The sequence below is a fragment of the Thermobia domestica genome, chromosome 18, assembly GCF_964235325.1.
Source record: "Thermobia domestica chromosome 18, izTheDome1.hap1.1, whole genome shotgun sequence".
NCBI lineage: Eukaryota > Metazoa > Arthropoda > Insecta > Zygentoma > Lepismatidae > Thermobia > Thermobia domestica.
This window is the reverse complement of record NC_137471.1, coordinates 155,879,265-155,904,163: the sequence shown is the minus strand read 5'-3', so window position 1 is coordinate 155,904,163 and position 24,899 is coordinate 155,879,265. Positions and strand designations below refer to the sequence as shown.

General features: G+C 35.1%; 1 long non-coding RNA gene across 1 annotated transcript; it reads right to left on the bottom strand.

Moving 5' to 3' along the window:
* Positions 1–1,032: 1,032 nt before the first annotated feature.
* LOC145674923 (uncharacterized) lies at positions 1,033–24,647 on the bottom strand. Its single transcript, XR_014129076.1, has 3 exons — positions 24,393–24,647; positions 4,463–4,599; positions 1,033–1,868 (listed from the first exon to the last, which is right to left on the bottom strand). It is a non-coding gene; the product is annotated as an uncharacterized LOC145674923 (long non-coding RNA).
* Between the last annotated feature and the right edge of the window lie 252 nt (positions 24,648–24,899).

Here is a 24,899-nt window from a genome sequence, read left to right as displayed (position 1 = left end):
GCAGTACAAGTGGAGAAAACTAAATTATCTCGGACACACATTCTATATCTATGCCAATATTCATTGAAAAATAATATGGAGGAACAATAACAATCGGAACAAATCACATGCATTTTGTGAAAAGTATTCTTAATGGAACTAAAAAAAAATGCTATAGTAGTTTCTTACAGAAGTATTAAAAATATACGAAACTTATAAACACGTGTATATGAGTTTTTCTTATAAAGAATCACTATAAAACGTGATCATATCACCATGAAACCATTTCATTGCACCACGACTCTTAACACAAGGACGACGTGGACCACTCAGATGTCCACAGTCGAGGTGTCTTAATTGTGCTCTTCGTTGTATGTTTTACACAACACTAAAACAGCTATTGTAGTGCGTAGAATAAATAGAGCACAAGGAGGACATTCCAGTTATCAACATCTGAGTTGTTCATGTCGTCCTTGTGTTGAAAGTCATGATGAAATAACTCGAGTATAAAGAAATCAGGTCTACTAAGCTAAAGTACATAATTACAAAAGGAAAGAAAATGCAAGACTGGACTAAGATTTGAACCTGTAACTTCAACTTACCGTGTCGATGCATTAATCACTAGGCTACTCACTGTTTCCGAATAGTCATTCATTCTACCACTCCTGAAGTCAGTGCTCAAGCAACCAGACCGCATTGACTATACCGCAACTTGTGAAGTACTTGGGCAACCAGTGTCTATACTACAGAACCCCACTGGTGGTAAGGTTTATACATGATAAATGGGGAAAATAACTTATTTTATATCGTGTAAATATTTAATGCGATATACAATCGATAATTTCTTTGAGTTATCGTATATAATAGAGAAATTGTCCTTAAAATGATCTAAATTCCACCATCCTACTTTACTTATAATTACATAAACCGAAAGCCAAATAAAGGAATGAACCTTTAAAAGACAATACATAAAATAAAATCCTGTAGATTTATTGAGAATAATTACAGTAATAATTTATTAAATTTTACATTAAGTATACATTTGTAGTACACAATATATTTAATGTGAATACATAAACAAAACATCTATATTAATTTAAGTCTACTAATTGCATATCGTACATTATAATAGTTTGAAATGTATATACACCTAAGCAGTGTATCAATTTTAACAAGTTTTATTTAACATTAAAAAAAACACTTTGTAAGAAAAGTTTGAACAGAGTTGCACCTTACAAACTCTTCCCCACACCCTAGTATTGTAGTTCAAAAGATGACTGCACCAATCACCGAAAACCAAGCAGCAGAATCATGCGTTTACTTACGTCGCCCCTTCCCTCAACACACACAAAATAAGTTAAACTATTTCTTGAAAAGCTCTCTGTCACCTTCATCTAAGAATATATTAAACGATACGAAATAGGTATATTATTTTAGAATCTGTAGTGTGATTTAACTGGCATAAATTAAAACTAAGCATAATATGCACGCAAATTAGCTTAAATGAGCACCATACACATCACACGAAGCGAGCTACGCCAATAAAAAAATCACAGTCAATAAGAATTAATTATATCTTCAGTCTATATTTTTAAATTGGTGTTATGTTGACGCCTTCCTATACTAAATGTCTCTATGCCAAACTCTCTCTATATAAAACGTTTTTCGTCGAATCTGCCAATTGAGCAAGCCGCGCGCTAATGATGGGAGGCTGGTGATAGTTCATCACATAGGAAGACACTTTGAAATGCTAGGTGAGTCACAACACTTTCTTCCTTTTTCTGGGATTCATCCTTACTTACGGTCAAATTTGGTACCGTCTATGTAGTACCTGTGTGCGGCGTACCTTGATATCATCTCGGTTGATAGCCTCCAAACACAGTGGACTCCTAAAATAAAGCAATTGTTGTAAAATTACTATTTGTAGCATGTGTGGCAAAATTTAAAAACGAAATATCTCAGAATCAAGGGTAAGTCAAACGAAGCGTTTTATGCAGATTTTTTATCTTACCTCAGGCTATCCAAAATACTAAAACATTGTTTCCTATACTTTTGGAAGTTATATACTAAATATCTTAATAACTATCACTCAAATTTGGTACGCTGAATAAAGTTATAGTGTAGATATAGAATTGAAACTATGATCCAAACTTAAAATAACGATATTACAGAACACAATAAACTTAACTTAGGATGAAAATGGAAACTGTAGATGCATGAAACTGTAGTGCAGCGAAGGAAAGAAAGTAACTCAGCTGGGTTACGAGTTTGACAGAGTTCATACTCAGAAATCGTTCGGTGGTTTATATTTCCTGCTTCGACTTAAAAGATAAAGAAGATAAGCTCGCTTTAAAAAGAGTTAAAAAGAAAAAAAACTTTTAAAAGATTTAATTTATTCTGAATTTTTGTTCAGTATTTGTAAATAAATAATGTAGAAAACAGACACAGAGCTTGCCCACTGGACTCTGGCGCCCAAATCCCACCTCCGCTATATGCATGCCTGCCATAAAGTAATAGAGATATAAACTTTTTTAAAAAAGTGCAATTAAGCCTAGCTTAATATTTACATTTTTTTAACGATACCTACAGTATGGCGCTAAATTCGTCGTACAAAAGCAGAAGAGTGTTTTCTAAGAGTAAAACAAACAAAAAAGTTCCAATAAACTTAGGGCGAAAAGCCCATCATTCACGTGTTATAGGCTGCCGAAAACATCAAAAAATCAATTCTAAAGGCCCATAGCTCTAAAGCTATGGGACCTACCAAAGTTGGGTTAAGACTTCACTTAGGAACTAATATGTGCTCTATTCAAAAAAGTACATGTTTTAGAATCCTAAGGTACTCACGCAACAATTTTTATGGAGAGTTGGAGAGTACTTTATATCATAGGCCCAATTGTTGTGGAAGCACCTCAGGATTCTGAAACACGCATTTTTGGATAGGGAACATACTAGTTTCTAAGTGAAGTCTTGACCGCACCAAGGTAGGTCCCATAGTTTTGGAGCTATAAACCTTTAAAATTTTCATGATTTCAGCAGCCTATAACACATAAACGATGGGGTTTTCGCCCTATGTTCATTGGAACTTTTTTTTTACCCTCAGGAATCACCCCTCTGCTTTTGTACACCGAATTTAGCGCCATACTGTATAAATTAATAAGGTAGAAGAATATGTGGTCCTTCTCACTATGCTCACTTATATATATATATCTTAAAGGCTAGTGATAAATAACACCAGCCCTCTGCTCCTATACCACCCTGTGATACCGGAGCAGGACGTTTGGGCGCGAGACGTTTGGACGCAAAGCCGTATATCTAAATAGGTTAATCTACTTAAATGGGTTATAATGTACTTCAAAAATAGAAACCGGATGATTACGTACTAAAAGCCTTAAAAATAGGCATTAATATCACTAAAACTCAAAAAATAACTGCACAACCTAAAATTAAGAAATTCCGAAAGGTTAAATTTGATCCACATTTTCTTTAAAATGCCATGGCAAACAGTCACTGAAAGTCTCAGTTGCAACAAATGCTTAATTTATTTCTAATATTTTTTTGTATAATGCAGAAAAAAATGGGCCTAATTATTTTGTTTTTAGAATGATATATCCTAATTTCAGGAAAATCGGAGACAATGACCTGCAGAAATTTTTTTCAGCATGAATCTATATTGGGCTAAAATAAAATTTGCTGTAGGCATCCTACAACACCCCAAAGTAAACTTCTGTGAAGTTATCTTTACAATATCTCTAACGTAAAGGATATTCATAACTTCATAGCAATTCAATACACTGCATTACTGCTTATTACTACGTATTTGCAACACAGATAATTGGAAAGGAAACAACAGTGAAATCTAACATACCTATTGAATAATTTACTTTGTCTTATGTTACAATTACCATGACATTAACATCCCATGACGGAATTATGGGCCAAATCCAGCATTATTCTGCAATGTCAACAGTTTCAATGTTCTGTACGGCGAATTCTTTCATCAGCTTGAATATATTTTCTTCTTTCAGTTCAGTTCATTTTGAGTTTAACGTCTCGTGAAGAGCGAGGCTATACAAAACGTGAACCTACTGATTAGCGTGGAATCCGAACCACGACGTGAGCTCTCGTCGGGAATTTTCTTCTTTTCTTGGGCGGATCGTCTTCTCGAAGCATTGCCTCGTGTCCTGCTTCTCTTTTTTCCTTGCCAAATGCATCAATAAAGCGCCAAATCAACCAATGTCGTTCTTTTACGTTCGATATATTATAAAGAACAAAAGTTTGTTAATTTTGGGGTGTCATTGGCTGCCTACAGTAAATTCTATTTGACCCATTCTTCCTATTTAAGTGTATAATTAGTGCCTATTTCTATGAAAATTTATTAATATTATAGTGTCTCAACTTTCTATCAATACAATAGAGTCTCAACTATATGGTTTAATGGGCATATCGAATAATAATAATAATAAAACATTCAATAAATACTCACTTCCTGAACTACCCAATACATAGCATAAAGAACACCATTTTCATTTCAAAACCAGCTTGTATTCATTTTTTCTGATCTCTCGGAACAGGTCAGTACTTAATAAACATTTCTTGTTTTGTACCATGTGTTTTAATAATCTATTATAGAAAAAGAAAATGCAAAAAATTAAAATATGTACAGTATTTTACGAATTTTAAGTCACATCTTTATAGTAACTAAAATTAATGAGAAACGTACATTGTTTTTAACTTAAAATAGATATCCTTCCATTTCAATTGAGGCAAAAATAAATAAATAAATAAAAAATAAAATTGTACCATCACTATCTCAGATATTGTTCAAACTTTTTTTTAATAGGAACTAGACATGTTTTTAAGGGACCCGTATTTTTTTTTTTTTTTTGTCGGAAAAAAATTTCCACCAAGTAATGGGCCATCATGGACGGGGAGTACAATTCATGAATTGTAGAAAACGTGGAAAATGATCAAATTCGGAGCCTCACAATTCAGCAATGGAGACATGTAGAGTTATAATTCTTGTTGTGGTATACACATAGGGATATGAATAAACTATATTTTACTATAGTTTGGTTTGCGCATGCGTATCTTTTTTGTACATAAATTAACAAATGAACGTAAGTTTATGTGAAAAGTCGAAGTTTATGCTTTTTTGAGCACTTCCGGTTCAAAATTTTAAATTCCGTTTTCACGGTTGGTAAGACCTAGTTACCCACTTTCCAAAAAAAAAAGTATCGCTTCTGTGTGCAGCCGTTTTATCGCAAAAAATTCGAGAAATCGTCAAATTTTCAAAAATCGTCATTTTCTCGAAAACATCATAATTTAAAATTCTTAAATTTTGTCAGATGATTCAACTGTACATGAATAATAAACACACCAAATAGCATTCTCGACCAATGCTTCATGAATGAACTACAGCCTTTTTAATTAGCGAACTTTCGTTAACTTTGAAGTCACAGTTGGCAACAATGAAAACAACGAAAGTGTAAAAAAAATGCTACCGCAAAGCATAGTGTAAAATTTCAAGATACAAATTCTATTTTACTGCATGTGGACTTCGCTTAAATTGGACTGTTATTCTGCAAAGGGAAGTTCAGAGTGATCACTGGAGAAACGAGCAAATCTTCTTTACGGGAGTGATATATTACCATGAAACAACTGACAGTTTTGCTGTAATAAGCGATGACAAAACACACGATTCGGCTCGTACTCATAGCCATGAATAAGATTCTAAAAATACTCGAAGAAAAGCGAAAATATACGTTATAGAAAAAGGTTCGAATACGTGAAAATAAGTGTCTACAATTTAATAAACCGTTTCAGTGATTTCTGATCGTGCTGCATTCCACTTTAAAAATTGCTTTCAGATGTCCAAGATGCAGACAGGTACGATAAAGCAATGGCTTTCAGTGAAACCGGCCGTGGTAAGGGTCTCTGCGACGTATTGGGGAGAGGGGGGGATAAGAATGTGGCAACACGGGAAAACGAAAAACAGATTCACAGTATTAAACCTGCAGAAAAATTCGTGAGTATAGTGCAAGTTCCAACTCCGGGTATTACTCTCGTCTTGTTGCCAAAAACCGAATTCGACAATTAAAAAAAAAGTGGGAAAGTGTGCGACCGGTAACTGGTATTTACCGAAGTCATCTTTGGCTTTTATGGCAGTAACGGGTCACCATGGACTAACTTCATGTTTTCCCCAAAATCGAGCTTCTGCAATTCAAAGTAGATTTAAGAAATCTGCAAAAATGAACTTTTGTTACATACATATATGACAACCAGTGATGGGTAGCAGAAATATTCTCAATAAATCAAATATTACATGAAATTGCAGTGTTGTTTGTGTTTCCAGGAGGCGCGGTGGCTCAGTGGTAGAGCGTTCACCTCCGGTGCTTCTGGTCCTTGGTTCGATCCCAGCTCGCGCCGTGTGGACTTTGTGGTGGACAAACACCGTGCTGGTGGGTTTTTCGGGGTTCTCCCGTTTCCTCCCACCTTCTTTATTCCACCATTTCACTCATTTCTCATAATCACTGTCTCCTTTAGCCTAACCGGCATAAACGTGGGACGTAAAACTCCCAAGATTTCATTTCATTTTTTTGTCTTTGTTTCCACATTGTAACAAAATTTGCTGGGGGTACACCCCAATACTTTATTTTTACTTCCTCGTAAGGCCTCAAAGAGACTAGAGGAAATCCCAATAGGTTCAATGCGGTTATACAGCTGCAATATGTGTTGGATGTAGGTTAGATTGAATTTAATATCAAAAAGGACGTTTCTGCTATAACATTTATTTTAACAAAAACTCTATATGAATTTAACAACAAGAGAAATAATAAACGTTGATAACAATAATTATGAAAAACCCCTAAATCAAATATCATCAGAAACGTTCGTCTTTCGATGCAATCCTGTCCTTACATTTTAATGAACATCGGAGTATAATAATTAAGTCCCAACTTAATTTAGCAAGAATTAATTGTCCAAAAAGAGAATTTAATATCAATTTCTTAATTTCAATGAATACGCAAAACATTAGCCCATATCACCATAAATAATAAGGCATCCCCAATCAAACTAAGCATTCAAATCAACTACATTGAAAAGGAAAAAGAAGGGAAAAAAAATACAAAAATATAATAGAAGAAAGAATGATTAAAGATTATTCATTATCCTATGCTAATATGGACTATTACAATAATAACTTACGATACCATAATACTCCTGTTCTGGAAGACTACACCGAAAGGCACGGAATAGAACACTTTCCCTATTACATTTTAAAGCACAATTTTACAGTTCTATTCACTCGAAGTTCAGGCTTCCAAATGCACCTGACTCAAGGTTGAGTTATTTCACATCGGTTCTGCGAGTTCCCAAATTTGTCACTAGATGTCACTATGTCTTTGATGCGTATAGAAAGAGTCTATCACTGCCTACCTCTAGCGACTAAACTGGTAACTACTTAATCCACTTTCTTATATCAATCTAAATGCTCACAATCTTAAAGTCCTTTTTTTTCAATTCCGTTACAAAATTCCCCCACAAGGGTGTATAAATAATTTAACAAACAATAAGGTAATTGAAAAAAAAATGATCTGTCTCTGTTGAAATCAGGCATGCCAAAATCGGAAGGATCAACTCACCATGTACACTCACTTTCCAAAACAAAGATCTTACTTGAATATGGGTCCACTTAATTCCGGAATATTCAGAGTTCCATGTAGAGTTCTAATCCTTTCCATAACGAGGATGAAAATGTGACAGCCATCTCGAGGATCCAGAGTATTTACCAAATGCAACTGATGACGAAGAAAAGAAAGTCTCTACCATTTCTGACGATGTATTCCCAGGGATATGAACAGGCATGGACAAGTACACACATCCTGCAGGATTGAACAAACAAACACAGTATACAAACATAATAAAAATATCTAACATTTAACATGTTTATCTACATATTTACAATATTTAAGGTTATTACATGTGTTTCCGGCAAGCTTCACTTTCATGAATAATATTTAATTACTTATGAATAGAAATTTTAAATGCAATTTTACAATTTACATTTAAATTCTTTCAATTTTACAAATTATGAAGCTCTAGGAGGATAGTACTTTTTTATATGCATTACATTCCTTTCTATAACAATGTCAGGATTCTCTATAGATTTTAACAAAACAGTGTTTTTGGTCGGATAGCAAAGTATCTGGAATGGGCCATCATAATTCTGACTTACTTTCGGCATAATTTTCTGCTCGATCGAAGCTTTTAACATTCGCTTCACTAAGACAGAATCACCCACCGCGAATGTCACCGGAATATGGCGTTTCTTATAAGCGGATTCTTTCCGACGCCAAGCCTTTTCTATATTTTGAGCTATCCTCTGACTCATCTCTTCTTTATCTTGTGTATTATCCAATACACCAAGATCTATGATCCATCTAACGTCAAGAGGATTCCACATTATTCTCCCAAGATATAATTCACCAGGAGTTTTACGAGTTTCTGAATTCTCTGACGAGTTCAAAGTATATTGCACTTTGTAAATGTGATCAGCCCATTTAGTTTGTTTTTGATTTACGTACGCCTTCAATATCAACTTTATATTTTTATTTTGCCTTTCCGTGAAGTTACAAGAAGGCGAATAGGGAGCTGTACAAATGTCTTGTATGCCCAAACTAAACAAATATTGGCGGAACTGATCAGATCTAAAGTAACTCGCATTATCGTGCAATAATCGAGCTGGATATCCGTACATATAAAATATCTTATCCAACTTGACACATATAATCTTAGAAGTTATCTTTCTAAGTGGTTCAATAATAACGAACCTTGAAAAGGCATCCGTGACAACTAGCAGATATTTATATCCATGACTAGGTAACCAAGGACCCATTACGTCAATATGCAAGCAAGCATTGGGTTTAGTTTCTTTTTTCGAAAAATATGTACCATAAAGAGGAATATTTCGATCTTTTATCCGCTGGCAGATATCACAGCGTTGAATAAATTGAACAATATCTTGATACAAATTGTCCCAAGTAAAGCGGCTTGCAATTTTAGCGATGGTCTTGGCCCGACCACCATGACCACCCCCAACGATTTGTTCATGGAAGAATTTAATGATACTCTCTTTCATACTGTCAGGAATTACAGCCCGAAGTCCCCCATATACCTTGCCATTCGTCCTTTTTAACAAAATATTATTTTGGATAAGATATGGTTCTACTGTATGTTTATTTTCTATAGATTGGATTATACCTTTCAGCTTTGGATCCATCCTTTGCAGTTCTCCTAAAGGTTTATTAAAAAGAGGCAATTTCCAAAAATTTATAAAAGATAAATGAACATTTTGATCGTTAACAGTATTAATCTCAACAATATCATCGCCCGGAGGCTCGAAATCAACAAAACTATACATACGACTGATATAATCAGCCAAAAAGTTCTTTTTACTCCTAAGATGTATTATATTGAAATTATATTTACTTATCTTTTCTATCATAGAGCCGTATTTTCTTTGTCTTTTATGATTTTTCAAAATCCATGTTAAGCTGGCATTATCACAAAATACTCTAAATTTGTTATGATGCAAATACATATCAAACTTATCTAAACAGTAAATTAAAGATTTCATCTCAAGTTCAAAAATATTCTTCGACCAATCAGTTGTTGGAATTAACTTACTAGCAAACATCACTGGTCTTAATAACCCTTGATCATCATACTGGCTAAGAATTCCGCTATAACATCGACAAGATGAATCGACATGTACTATAAATGGACTTGAAAAATCCGGGACTTTCAAAATGACATGATTTATAATAGCTTCCTTGATTTGATCTAAGATTTCATCTTCCTCTTTACCCCACTTAAATGTATTTTTGGGACTCTTAAGTTCGTATAAAGGCCCTAACAATTCTCCATAATCTTTCAAGAATCTCAAATAATATGAAAGAAAACCTAACAGTTTCGCTAATGCTCTACGATTTTTAGGCCTGGGAAGTTGTTTAATAACCTTCACTCTTTCTTGGTCGATATACATATTTCCTTCAGAAAATTCATAACCAAGAAATTTTATTTTACGTTTACACAAACGAGTTTTATGAGGGGAAATGGTTACACCATTCTCTCGAAGTCTTTGCAAAACTTTTTCCAGAATCTCGTTATGTTTTTCAATACTATCAGCATGAACTATTATGTCATCGACAAATATGTCTAAATATTCGCCTTCCAGGTCCCTAAACATTTTATGGATTAAGCTAGACAATACAAAGCCTGATGTAACGAGACCCATGGGTACCTTGCGAAACTGAAGTAATCTAGTTGGGGTGGCAAAGGCTGTTATTGCTCGAGAGCTAGGATGAAGTTCGATTTGATAATAGCTAAGCTTTACGTCAAAACAGCTAAAATAACGATGTCTCCCAATGTTAGCTATGATAGATTCTGCGTGGGGACTCGGAAATCCTGTCATTAACACACGCTTGTTGATTTCTGAGAAGTTGACTACTAACCTCGGCGATTTATCTTTATTTGAAATCATAAAGCAGGGTGAAATAAACGGTGAGCTTTTAATCTCTTCAACAACCCCTTTTTCTATTAAAGAATCGATAAATTTATCCATATCTTTCAATTTATGTTTGGGAACAGGATAAGGCTGTGTAATACACGGTGTAGTATCAGTTAATATTATCTTATGTTGATAATCCTTTATCATACCTAAATCATCGGTGATGACATCTTTAAATTCATTAAACAATTTTTCAACATAAGGTATTAAATTTGGAGAAATGATATCAACAGAGAAATCAACATTACCTTTTCCATTTTCTTCCAACTCATTGGGAGAATTCTGGAATTCTGATCTGGTGGGATTGTCAACACTGACCCCAGCTGGAACTTCTTCCACAAACTGGACCTCTCTGGAAAAATCCCTCGACTCCATCTGCCCAGATGAACGCCGTGGTATATGAACGTTTGTCTCAACATTGGTTCGGCTGGAACTCCCCCTTCTCCACCTAGATCTGGCCCGCTGACGCTGACCGGAAACCATCTCTCTGCTCACACCCGATGTTATTTGGCCTTGGGACAATCGATTAGGACCACCACCATTGCTCTCCACACCTGAAGTTGAACGATCTATCTGCAAAATTGACTGTGAATAGTTACTAGTTAAAGGGGGTTTAAATGATTGATCAGGTAAATCAATGTCACTACGCATCACTGGAAATCGACGATCACTCATTGGGACTGATCCCTCAGGATGTTCTGACCTCTGTGTTATAGGCGACTGAGTATTAACACCACTACCAAACTCCGCCACTAACGGTTGACACCACAAACCATGACTGCTCATCTCCACTGAAGACTCATGACCACTACGTACCGCAGACGGACGCTGACCTCGATGAATAGTTGACTGTCGTCTAAAATTCCTGGATGGTACTACTTTTGTCTGGTGAGAGACATCTAGATTACGCTCCGCCTCTGAAACTCCAAGATCTCTTGACATCATGGATGGATGGTGACTACTCTGATGAACAGACGGGCATCTATTTCCTACATCACACGATGTTGTTGATGGACGGGATGAATTGATAACAAAAGTCCCTTGACGAAAACGCCCCGCTGATTCACAACGATTACCAATATTTCCAGCTGACCTCTGAAAACCTCTTCCTCTACACGCTGCCGCTGAGGAGCTACGCTGCATAGATATAGAACGCGATCCAGGTCTAATACCATTACTCTCATTTCCACTATACTCCAATCGTTGATCGTTTTCAACTTGACAACCTCGTCCAGTAGAAGATGAACAACCTACCTGGTCCGGGCATTGCATATCTGCACCAGGAAAGCAATGTATAGAGTTCTGAAGTGAAGCGGTCGTATTACATACTCTAGGACGACATCCGGTATTATCATTCTGTCTATTAACCCCACTATTACTTACACTAGAATGTTTTAATTTTGTAGGATAATCAACAAATACATCCGAATGATGAGAATCATGTTGATTAAATTCAGTCAATTTAACTTCTTTGTTGAGTTTCTCAAAAAATAAAGTTTTATTTCGAATGTCAATATGAGCAAAATTTTCGTTTAAAAACGAAATTCCCAATAATAATTTCAAACTAGGGTGATCAATAATTCCAAACCAAGCACTAAAACAAGAATTGTTCACGAAAAATCTTAGTTCAACCATTTCTTCGATGTTTACAGACTCATTGTCCAAAACAGTTACTGAATACTTTACAGGTTTAACTTTAGGTCGACATTTCATACTTATTTCCTCAAAAACTGTTCGTTCACATAAATTCAGAGTTGAGCCTGTATCAATAACAGCCGGGTAAGGCGTTCGACAGATGGAAACCATCATTTGTAAAAGATGATATCGTTTCTCATTTTCATTGTTCAAATACATAGAGTCTCCCCGAATGTTACTACCTTTATACGGACATCGATTCCAAGCATGATTACTACTACCACATACATTGCAGACCAATCCTGCCCCAAAATTTCTAACGCGATTTTGTTTCGTAAGGTTACGTACTACTGTATTCGAAATATATTGATTTTTTACTGTTTTCTGATAATCCAAGGCATATCGCCTATTCATCTCACAACTTTCCGCAAATTCTAAAAATTCATGAACAGTATTAGGCAAACCAGTTAATAATAATAAATCCCGAATCTCAGGTTTGATTAAGTTTGAGACCGTATGACAGAATTCTACATCTGACATTTCTATATTCAATAGTTGCAAAACTGATATTTTCTCACGAAGAAAATTTTGAAGGGATTCATGCTCTTTCATAACTCTAAACATCTTACTATTGTAAAATTCCGTACGAACTAAAGGTGAGATAAATCTTTCCAAAATACATTCAGAAATATACTTCCAATCAGTCGTTATATTAAGTAAACGCTGCATCTCTTCAAACATTTGATTCTTACATTTACTTAAACTAGCTACTAAAACTGCTTCGGAAGGTGCAACCTTCATTTCGATCATTTCGTTTACCTTCAACAAGAACTGACATAAAAGAATACCACTATTTTCATTCACAAGAGGTAGTTCGCTAATTTGCATCTCAATAGATTTATAAATGCTTTCTGAGAATATTTTTGTGAAATTACATGTGATAGGTGGTTTATTCAACCCACGATAAGGACGTACTTGTGGCACCGCACAGCCAGCGAAGTCCAACAAATCAGAAACATCCCGATTCTGGGGGGCCCCCCTGGCTCCTGCGGTGGACACATCGTCAATTTGCACCAGAGAACCAACGGGAACCTCGTTACCCCCTGGTGGATTACACACAGGAGACCAACCTGTGAACTCTCTTCCAAAACGAGCAGCAAAATTCATGATTCTGATTTTTTTTTTTTGAAAAATATAATTTCTAATTGATAGGCCGAAAATGGTCATAAGCTACCCCGTACAACACACTAAATTTATTAATTCTATAACACAGTAGAACCATTTACATATACTACGTATATCGGAACAAATATTCCTTACAACAGATTTTCTCAAAGCCAAATATTCGTATTATTTCCAATGCTAAAACGATTTTTGTTTGTTCTTTTTTTCTCAGCAAGTAAGGGAATGAAAAATACACGTACTCTTTTCTTTCAACCGACCACATACAAATAAATATAATGGGACATCGAACCAAGTACCACAAATCAGGACTCGAACCGTAATGCACTAACCACTCCTACCTTCTGGGATCGAACCAGCGCTATCTTGATCCGAACCAATATTCAAATATTTTACCGGGACACAAACCAACACAAATAATACCGGGACACGATCCAACACAGCAATAACCGGCATTTGGAAGCCTGAACCTTGTAACAAAATTTGCTGGGGGTACACCCCAATGCTTTATTTTTACTTCCTCGTAAGGCCTCAAAGAGACTAGAGGAAATCCCAATAGGTTCAATGCGGTTATACAGCTGCAATATGTGTTGGATGTAGGTTAGATTGAATTTAATATCAAAAAGGACGTTTCTGCTATAACATTTATTTTAACAAAAACTCTATATGAATTTAACAACAAGAGAAATAATAAACGTTGATAACAATAATTATGAAAAACCCCTAAATCAAATATCATCAGAAACGTTCGTCTTTCGATGCAATCCTGTCCTTACATTTTAATGAACATCGGAGTATAATAATTAAGTCCCAACTTAATTTAGCAAGAATTAATTGTCCAAAAAGAGAATTTAATATCAATTTCTTAATTTCAATGAATACGCAAAACATTAGCCCATATCACCATAAATAATAAGGCATCCCCAATCAAACTAAGCATTCAAATCAACTACATCGAAAAGGAAAAAAAAAGAAAAAAAAATACAAAAATATAATAGAAGAAAGAATGATTAAAGATTATTCATTATCCTATGCTAATATGGACTATTACAATAATAACTTACGATACCATAATACTCCTGTTCTGGAAGACTACACCGAAAGGCACGGAATAGAACACTTTCCCTATTACATTTTAAAGCACAATTTTACAGTTCTATTCACTCGAAGTTCAGGCTTCCAAATGCACCTGACTCAAGGTTGAGTTATTTCACATCGGTTCTGCGAGTTCCCAAATTTGTCACTAGATGTCACTATGTCTTTGATGCGTATAGAAAGAGTCTATCACTGCCTACCTCTAGCGACTAAACTGGTAACTACTTAATCCACTTTCTTATATCAATCTAAATGCTCACAATCTTAAAGTCCTTTTTTTTTTTTTTTTTTTTCAATTCCGTTACAACATGGACCTTCAACAGGGTACAGGTTTCCAGAAGAGAATAAGAGAAGAGAATATAAGTGTTTTGTGACTATCGACAACGTGCTACGAGTTGTGAGTGCACCAACACCTATTGGAGCATCTGCCATGATTACATGCTATTAGCGAAGAAGACACTAAGCAAGCAAATAATTACTTCAGTGTGGAAAAAATCAGTGAAACTGTTTCCGAAAACCATTTTAAGTAAGTTTAAAATTTGTTTCGTAATCGTAATTTTCACCTCAGGTTACATCGGTTTAAGAAAACGGAGTAGGGGAAGGCTCATCTTATTATTTCAGAGAGCCTTTTTGATCAAAATAATAAAAAGGAGCCAGGAAAAACTTTTATTCTTTATTTAATGAATGTGAACCACAAACATCATCAAATTGTTGCACTTTCATTGTTTTCAGTGTTGCCAACGGTGATATTGAAGTTAATGAAACTTCGCTAACTTCAAGAGGCTGTAGTTCATTCATGAAGCATTGGTCGACAATGCTATTTGGTGTGTTTATTATTCATGTAAAGTTGAACAATTTGACAACATTTCAGGATTTTAAATTATGGTGACTTCGAGAAAGGTGATTTTTGAAAATTTGAAGGTTTCTCGAATTTTTTGCGACAAAACGGTTGCACACACAAGCAATAATTTGTTTTTTTTCGACAAGCGGGTAACTAGATCTTACCAACCGTAAAAAAAATTTAAAATTCGAACCGGAAGTGCTCGACGCAAACTTCGACTTTCTAAATAAACTTACGTTCATTTGTTAACTTATGTACCAAAAGATACGCATGCGCATACCAAACTATAATAAAATATATTTTATTTATATCCCTTTGTACACTCATGTCCAAAATGATTGTCGCATACCTATAACTGTCTTCTTGTAAGAATATAATTTGATAATGATCTTGCAGGGTACTATTGATACTGATACTACATGTATAATTGGGAAATGTATATTCGTAGTAAATTTCAGAAGAAAAGAATTACAAACACGAAAATTAGAATGAGTAAAACAAAATGTTGCTAAATGGACAAGAAAGTTTTATATTTCTTATTTACTGCTCTTTTGATATGAAATTTGCCACATACATCGTCTTTCCCGATTATACACATACTAACATTGTAAGAAATACAGGACGTATTCGTTATCAAATTATATTCCCACAACATATTTATAGACATGCGACAATAATTTTTGTCATGAGTGTACAAACCACAACAAGAATTATAACTATATGTCTCCATAGCTGAATGGTAAGGCTACGAAGTTTACCATTTTCTACGTCCTCTAAAATTCGTAAATTGTACTTTCCGTTTTGATGGCCCATTACATGGCGGGAAAATCTTTTCCGACAACAAAAAATACGGGTCATTTAAAAAACATGTCTAGTTGCTATAAAAAAAAGTTTCAACAATATCTGAGATGGTGATGGTACTTTTTTTTGGCTGAGTTGAAATGGAAGGTTCAAACCATTATTTATGTTATTTATATGTTGATTCATTTTGCAATAGCAATCTACATGTAACTATATATCGGAACCTTATATCTATTATAATATTTATCATAGGTAGAAATACGTAATACGTAATGCATAGTACTCCGTAAGGAAGCTATTATGAACTCAAGGCATTATGTAAAGTGATGATGCAGAACCACAGGAGTGAAGTAAAGCTATATTAGATGTAAGGCATAGTTGTATGGGATATAACATTTTTACACTACCCTTGGTTACGTGCATATCCACCGTCGCTGACATGCCCGCTCCATACGGAAGCAAACCAAGCTCATCCTGCTACGCCCCTGTGCTCACTCTGTTAATAATATTCGTGCTTTTTAATGGCTATCTAGCACTGGTTGGTTCGTATTTTTCGCACTGTCGTTCTATCATTGCTTTTTAACATGGTAATCTTTACTTTCAATTTTCAATACAAATATATAGTTGCGCCTGATTTACATAAGAGTTGTACTTCTGCACTTCTGAAGCACAGAGTTAAGTTGTTCTAAAGGAGAATATACTTTCGGAAAGAAGAACAGGTTACAAATACAAAACATACCTAAAATAGAAAAACTTACTCTTTTCTTTATCATAGCACTATCGTATTCTAGATTCCTCGCCCAACTAAATGAGGATTTCACTTACGAAGTATCAATAACACTAAAACTGTAACCATAGCCGCCCGCTGCAGGGAGCACTTGCTTTAACAGTGGATTTTCCTAATTAGTATTAAAATATGCTAAATTTTTTAATTCACACACAACAGTTAGTGAACTTAGCAGTGAGTTGTAATAATTGTTTTTTTACATTAAATATTATGTGGTCCTAGGTATTTGTATCTGCGACTTTGCTTGTATGTCGGTCCTTTTGCCCACTCCCCCCTGTAAAAAATTCCTGTGGGAGTTACTATGTCTACATTTCCCTTTAAAATTCGCTTATATACTACATATACATCTATACAGACACTAATTTTTAATAAAGATGAATATATTTATGATTACGGCAACCACACGATTAAATTAATCGAGAGCCGTAATTAGTAGACACTACTTTATTTGGTCAGTGCACAGGGTTTGAAAAAGCCCGGGTATTTTTGAAAAAACCCAACCCACCTGGGCCCAAGTGGGTTTTTTCGGATTTAATTGGGGTTTTTCGAAATATTTCAATCTCTTTGGGGTAAAAATGTTAAAATATGATTTACATTTCATGAGTGTCATTGTCACAACTTGCAACAACTTTCTATTCACTGCTGTTTTGAAAAAAATTGCCGCCATTTTGAAATTTTATATTGGATCGCCGAAAAAAATCTATACAGCAAATTTAGAATGTCTTGTGCTTCTACCCTCAAAATACTAACTTAAAAAGTCCGAAAATTGCACCTTGTAGCATGGATACCCACTATTTTGAAAAATGGCCGCCATTTTGATTTTATTATTATGCCGCCAAAATATATACAGCTAATTTACTCTCGTGCTTCTACTTTGAAAATTTCAACTTTGAAGACCTAAAATTGCGCTTTGTAGTGTGGATATCAGAGGCGCAAATTTGTCTTCAACATTGGGGGGACGGGTAAGACGGTATATATATATATATATATATATATGCGATGTACAAAATATTTATGAAGGCAAAAAACAATGCTGAGGAGGATTACCCATGTCGGTCCCGGCGTCCTCCACAGGGGACATAAGATATGACTATATTATTATTGCTTTATAACTTTAAAATCCGACTAGCAACATTGAAAACTGTTTACAAGGGATGATACAAATATGATCATTCTCTGTAAACAGTTTTCAATGTTGCCAGTCTGATTTTAAAGTTGTAAAGCAATAATAATATAGTCATATTTTGTCTCCTGTGTGGGACAACGGGACAACATGGGTAGGGGAGCAGAGTTGTCTTCAACATTGGGAGGCGGTCAGATTTGAGGCTTATTCTGGGAGGTATCAATTTCATCTCACTTTCCTTTGTGACACTTGGACACAAACCATCACATTTCTTCCTAAAAGACACATTTCCAATCGGATTATTAAGGGGGACAGTTCCAAGATTGTAGGGGATATGTCTCCATCATCCCCCGGGATTTTCGTCAGTGGATATCAGCTATTTTTTTTTAAAGCGCGATATTTTGTAATTTTACGTTGGTATGCTGCCAAAATCTAAACAGAAAATTTAGAGTGTCTCTGGTTTGTATTCTGAAAATTTAAAAGACCGAAAGTTGAACACTGTGTGGTAAAGGCAGACAAACGAACAAATGTAGATCAAGTCATCCTAAGAGCTTCAGTGACGTTCGCCAAATATGAATACCAAATAGCTATATTAATTTAAAACAAAGACATAATTCATCAAAATGTCTTAAATATTTTTCAACGTAAAATAAATGGTCTTATTGTTGAAGTTCACTTTCGATGCTTTGTGCATTCAATTACGGGAATTTCCCGAGCACTTGTTGCAAGACGGTTCTTTCCTGAAAATTAATTTAAAGCAATTAACAAAGATAGGCCTATAATTCATATTTTATTAAAGTAAATGTTTCAAAATGTCATAAATGCTAACCGTATGCTAAACTATATGTCGCAGAATATATAGTTTTATTGTTGAAGTATTCACTTTCGATGCTTTGGGGGTTCAATTGTGGGAATTTCCCGAACACTTCTTTCACGACGGGTTTTCCCTGAAAATGCATCTTGCTTTACTGTACATCGAAACTTCCATTATTACTGAAGTTTGAATGCAAAACTTGAAATAGTAAGAGTTACGTAGTCTTCGGAGCTCCGGGCGTTAAGCTTCTTAATTTTGACAAGAATTTTTACGTTATTGCTAGTGTTAATTGTACAGAATGCTTATTTGAAGGCTAGCAACAAATGACTGAACTTAACTGTTGTTGTTGGAAAACCAAATTTTACTGAATACTTTTGTTACCATCAAAGGTAAGAAATAATACTAATAGTTTTACTAATGTATTTACATATTTACTGTTAGTACCGGCACCTATGACCTTAAACCCGTCAACATATGAGGGATAACGTCCCTCGGCGGCGCCGAGTCAAGGAACACACTATTCACGGAAAGTATTTTCTAAAATATACAATCGCTTACTTTACTTCAAATAGGCTATAAGCATAATCCACACATTAATTTGTTCTACAATTATCTCAAGCTAAGATGAAGTTTTTTATTTATTTATTTATTTATTCAGTGCATTTAGAGCTTTATAATGGTCTTATGTTAAATATTGTTGTCTATCTTAACATGCAAGCATATAATTCGCCCAAAGAAAGTTTAAAATCTGATAAAAATAACTTTCAACGTGATCACCTTAGTTGTACCAATAATACACTAACAAAAAAGTCAAAAACCCAGGTGGGTTTTAAGATGGGTTTTTTCAGGTGGGTCCAACCCGAAAAAACCCGGTGGGTTTTTTCGGGCTGGGCCCACTTGGGCAAACCCTGTCAGTGTATCGCATACACGACAATGGCAACTAGCATATCTGAGGATGTTTCATACTGTGACCAGAAAAATTTACTTCGAAATATCCCATACTGCAGCTAATTTAATATTATATAAGAATTTCGATACTCGAAAAGAAAGATCAACTGAGACGTGTTAATTTATCCTGAATAACTGAGTCCTGCAACCAAGGAAGAGGGGTTAAAATAACTAATTGTCTATAACAGCCCAAGTACCGGCAATAATTAAGTGCAAAGAGCAATTACAAAGACGAGACGGCTATTTTTATCGCAAAACTGTACAGCTGTTATTCCTTTTGCTTAATGTAACCAAGTAAGTTGGTTAACACCTTTTGACAATTTTCTTGGTAACTAAAGGTCAGAAGGTATAGCGTCGTTGGCTTCCCGCACTTGGACCTGCTCGTCACTGGGGGTGTGGTAAGAGGATAGCAAATCACCAGCCACCATTCACTGCATTCAGCGAGCCACGAGTAACTAAGCTGGCAACTCCCCATAAACATCACTACAACTTTTCACGGGAAAGCAATAACGTTATACCTTCCGTACTATAGTAAACCAGGAAAAGGCAAAGTGTAGTTTCACTGAGTACTGCTCGGTTACTATTCGGCTACACGACTTCTAGCGTAGTTTTAACTGAAATTCGACTACCAGCAGCTAAGTTATAATTTAATTCTTACTCTGCACACGAAAAGAAAAAAAAAGAGTTCATATGGACCCGTGGTCAAACGTCTATAGTTCCACTACTGTGAGACCGATCCCAGTCGAGTCAACACATTACTTAAGAGCTAGTACGTGCCCTATCCAAATATCCATATTTCAGAATCTTGCGACACTTACACATGAATTTTTATAGAGCCAGTTGAGGAATACTCAGAAAAGTTGAAGTGCTCATAAACTGTCCATTGATACGCAAGCACCGCAGAATTCTGAAACATGGGTATTTGAATAGGGCACATACTAGTTCTTAAGTGATGTCTTCCTTGACTGCGCTCGGTCCCACACTGAAACTATAGATTTTTAAAGTTTATTTTCTTATTTCTTCGACAGTCTATAGCATCGAAAGTATGGACTTTTGACCACAGGTCCATATGAACTATTTCTTTGCTCTGATGTGACAAATCACCTCCGTAGGTTTGATGCTTTAAATTTTTTTACACCCTATATATATACCAGGGTTGGCTGGTTTAAACCAAAACACGAAAAATGTTCGTAAAAGTGTAAGTGTTTGTAAAATCTTGATGAACACACATCTGTGGGTTATCACGTTTCACTCCCATATATTATTCGTGTTATATTCAGACCTAAATTCCCCATTCATTACTCAAAAAGATTATACTACAAAAGCAACTTTTTTTTTTAAGTTTATAAATGTTTGTGATTTTTTTGTAGTTGTTATTATTGTTATGTAACTGCAATCAAAGAAAAATTCTAAATATTGTTTCGTTTCAATGTTTACTATTGATAAAATACTTCGAAATGCCGTACTTTGTGTGTGGGGGGGGGTCATACAAACCCCACGACAGGCATTTAGTGAAATGAGAAGTATTTTTGGTATCTATTTATGTATAAATGAATCTGAGCCAAAGTGGACACAAATAATTCGTATCTTTATATGTAATTCTGTACAATAATTTCACTTGTGCAACTGTTTATCTTTTTGCTCTTCTGAAATTACTCTTGACAATTATATCAAGAAGCATGTAAAGATCAGTTCAACGTATTTTTATCAAGATTCCTTCGTGAGTAAGTCGGCAGGCGTATCGCATTTCTGGCCAATTAGTCCTGGTTCCGAGTTCAAATGGAGGACAATTTCTCTCGGAAGTAACTTGAGAAGCGGTTTTTATTCCGCTTTAAGCTTATGTGACCCCTTCCAGCATAACCCGGTTGTTGCAGAATAACATCAAGATGAAACAAACTTATTTCTTTTCATATGTGATATGAATATATAGAGCAAATTATTTAAACCAAACAAACCTGGTTTAAACCAAAAAACCGTTTTTTTTTTGTTTTTTCAATATACTAATATTATATACTAATATAAAGAAACGCGCAGAAAGTTATATTGTTTACTGTAACGGTTAGTGACATAACCAAGAAGGCAGCAATCTTCTAGAACACAGGCCCGTCTTCCCATTTAGCTGTAATAAAAACAGAAAAGAACGTGCCCTGCGGGGCACTAGCCCGTCTCCACTCGCTAACGCTCACTCGGCATTATTATGTGAATCAAATGTAAAACTTTGGTAAACAAAGAAACCAATTATTACACTTTTAGCCAAAAAGTAGGCGACGACCAACTTCGGAATAAATACCTGTTAGTGTGCTATTCCACTATCATCGTTTATGCGCGTAACCCCCGTCGCAGACGCGCCTGCTCCCTACGGGCGCACCGGTATCACTCGAACTTTCGTGCTGCACTCCTGCCCTGACTCAGTTAGATAGCACTCGCGCTTTTCAGTGGCTACCTAGCACAAACTGGTTTGCGTTTTATGCACGGGTTAATTTACAACGCCCGCGGTAATAGTATACATGAGAACCCGCTGATCTCAACGAAGTTTGTACATACTCAACGAATAATCCCTAAAAGTATGAGCGTCCTGCTTAGTGATGGGTAAATTCCCGGGAAGATATTTTTCGGGAATATTCCCGGGAAGATTCCCAAAATAGGAATTTATCCGGGAATTTATGTTCAATCAGAAAGAAAATTACATTTTATTACTGTATTATGATTTCAGACTTGAATTAATTTTTATATCACAGCATATTATTACTGTTGTCCACAGAGGATTCTTTAAAATGTATATTCTGAACGGTACTATGTTACTTTATTAACACTTTATTATATTTAGAGAGTACGCATAAATGTATATTTATTTACAATAATTTCTATCAATTAAATATGTGCGAAAAAATTATATAGTAACAGTTTAAATTTATATGTAAGTGTATTTGCTCAACTTGACTCTATTACTGTTATTATAAACACATTAAATTTATAAATGTTATAAACCAATTAGATTGGATAAATGCTAGAAGATACATGTCTCATCAATTTATCAACATTAGCGCATACATATTTATGTTCACAAAATTTGCAAGATACTTACTTATCTTTATATTTTAGCACGTAATATTGCCATACACAACCTTTCATTCTACCTGTTTCTTGAAATTCCATGCGTTAATTCACATGTAAAAGAAGTACGAGTACCTCTTCAGAAACTCGAGTCAGAGAGTGGAGACAGACCGACGTCTATTACTAATGGTGGTTCAGGGTTTATTAATAGTACTTCATCTCTATTTCTACATAATTCCAAATTACTTTACAAAATGGTTCCTTTTCCTCATTTGTATATTAGTACTTTGCTAATTTTGGCTGTTCTTTAGCATGGGGGCCAGCTTTTGCACCTACTTTTTTTGCGATATTCTATTCCGATGTGGTTGTTTTATGGTTTCATACGTTAAATTACGTTACCAACATTAAATTCAGACAGCATTGAGGAGCGAGCGTTAGCGAATGAAGACGGGTTAGAGCCCCGCATGGCACGTTCTTTTCTATTTTCGTTGCCAATAATTGACTTTCTTTTCTCAAAATAAATCACTTCCTGACTTTCTTTTCTCAAATAAATCACTATATTTCTTAAACTTTCCGTTTTGTATAAATCCCTTACTGCCTTAAAAAAATATGGTTGATACTTGACTACTTGAACATCACTATCAACTCATTTCTTCCGTAAATCATCCTACATTTTGCTAGTTTTGGCTTCCAATACTAAACAATTACCCTACTTTTTAGTGCAAATGCAAATGGAACTTAAAAAATCATATTATTAGTTATATAAAATACCGTCAAATAATTTTAAATTTTTTAACCTCCAATTTCTTTAAAACCTAGAAGTAAATCATAATATATTAATATAAAGTAATTTGTCATATGGTTCTTGTAATTTGGAGGATAAAGTAAAAAAATGAAAATAAATTCCTTCCCGGGAATTTATAGGCCTGGGAAAAAAACCGGGAATATTCCCATTTTTAAATTCCTTCCCACCGGGAATATTCCCACTGCCCATCACTAGTCCTGCTCCTTCGGGAACTGATGCAGCTTCATGTATACTATATCCATTGCGGGCTCCGTTAACAGAAATACAAAGGGCTTAAGTTTAGAGTTGCCCCTCCAGTCTGAAGGTGCTCTTGGACTTCGCAACATACAAAAAACGGTGTCTAAAGTATTAAAAATTGTCACATTTCACTTAACTTTAGTACTCCGTGGGCTTCACAAAAATTTAAAAGGTTTTCTTCATTATTTTTGAGCATCCGTAACACCTGTTCACCATATTCGCCATATTTTACAACTACCATGCTGCTGAAACCTTCCGCGAATGCTTCCGCATCCGGCAAATAGTACTAACTTCCACATATCTTTTTTCGTATTAAACATAACTCTCATGCTGAACTTACATTCCTAAACATCAAATAAAAACTTCAAATTATCATTTCTTACCTCATTTCTTCTGTAAATTTTCCTGATTTTTATGAAAAGCGGGGGGTAACTCTAAACTTAACCCCAAAAAAGCTCTACCCTAACCTGAAAATGGAAGAAATTTGTCAAAGTTATATATATAAATAAATATACCCTTACTTGTTTGAAATGTTAGCTTCTTTGCTTCTGCTTCTCTTCATTGGACTATTATCAGTCAAATAGATAGGTCCACCAGCTTACTAGTCGTATGTACTACTAATGGTAAGTGGTCAAATGTGTACCTCAAACAGAGGATTTATGATTGAAAAACAAAATAGAATAATATACAGGACACAATCGGGAAAAAGTGACACAAGTCAGGAAAAGAGTCAAAGTCCTTCTTTGCTTCACATACGTTTCAAACCTCAAACGAATGGTCCACCCACACTCGTTTGTTTAAAACTCGCGGTTCAAATCAGCGTTGCCAGACTGACAGCTCGGAATTATTCCAAAACCTGATCGAAATTATGCTAGATTCGGTCAAATTATGCTAGATCCTCATAATTACTAATTCAGGAGTTTTAAAAGAAAAAAGAACGAAATTGAGATACGATACCGTAACTTAAAATACGCAGAGCGCAAGAATGCGTGGATAGAACTCGATACTTCACGCACCAAAGCTTTAAC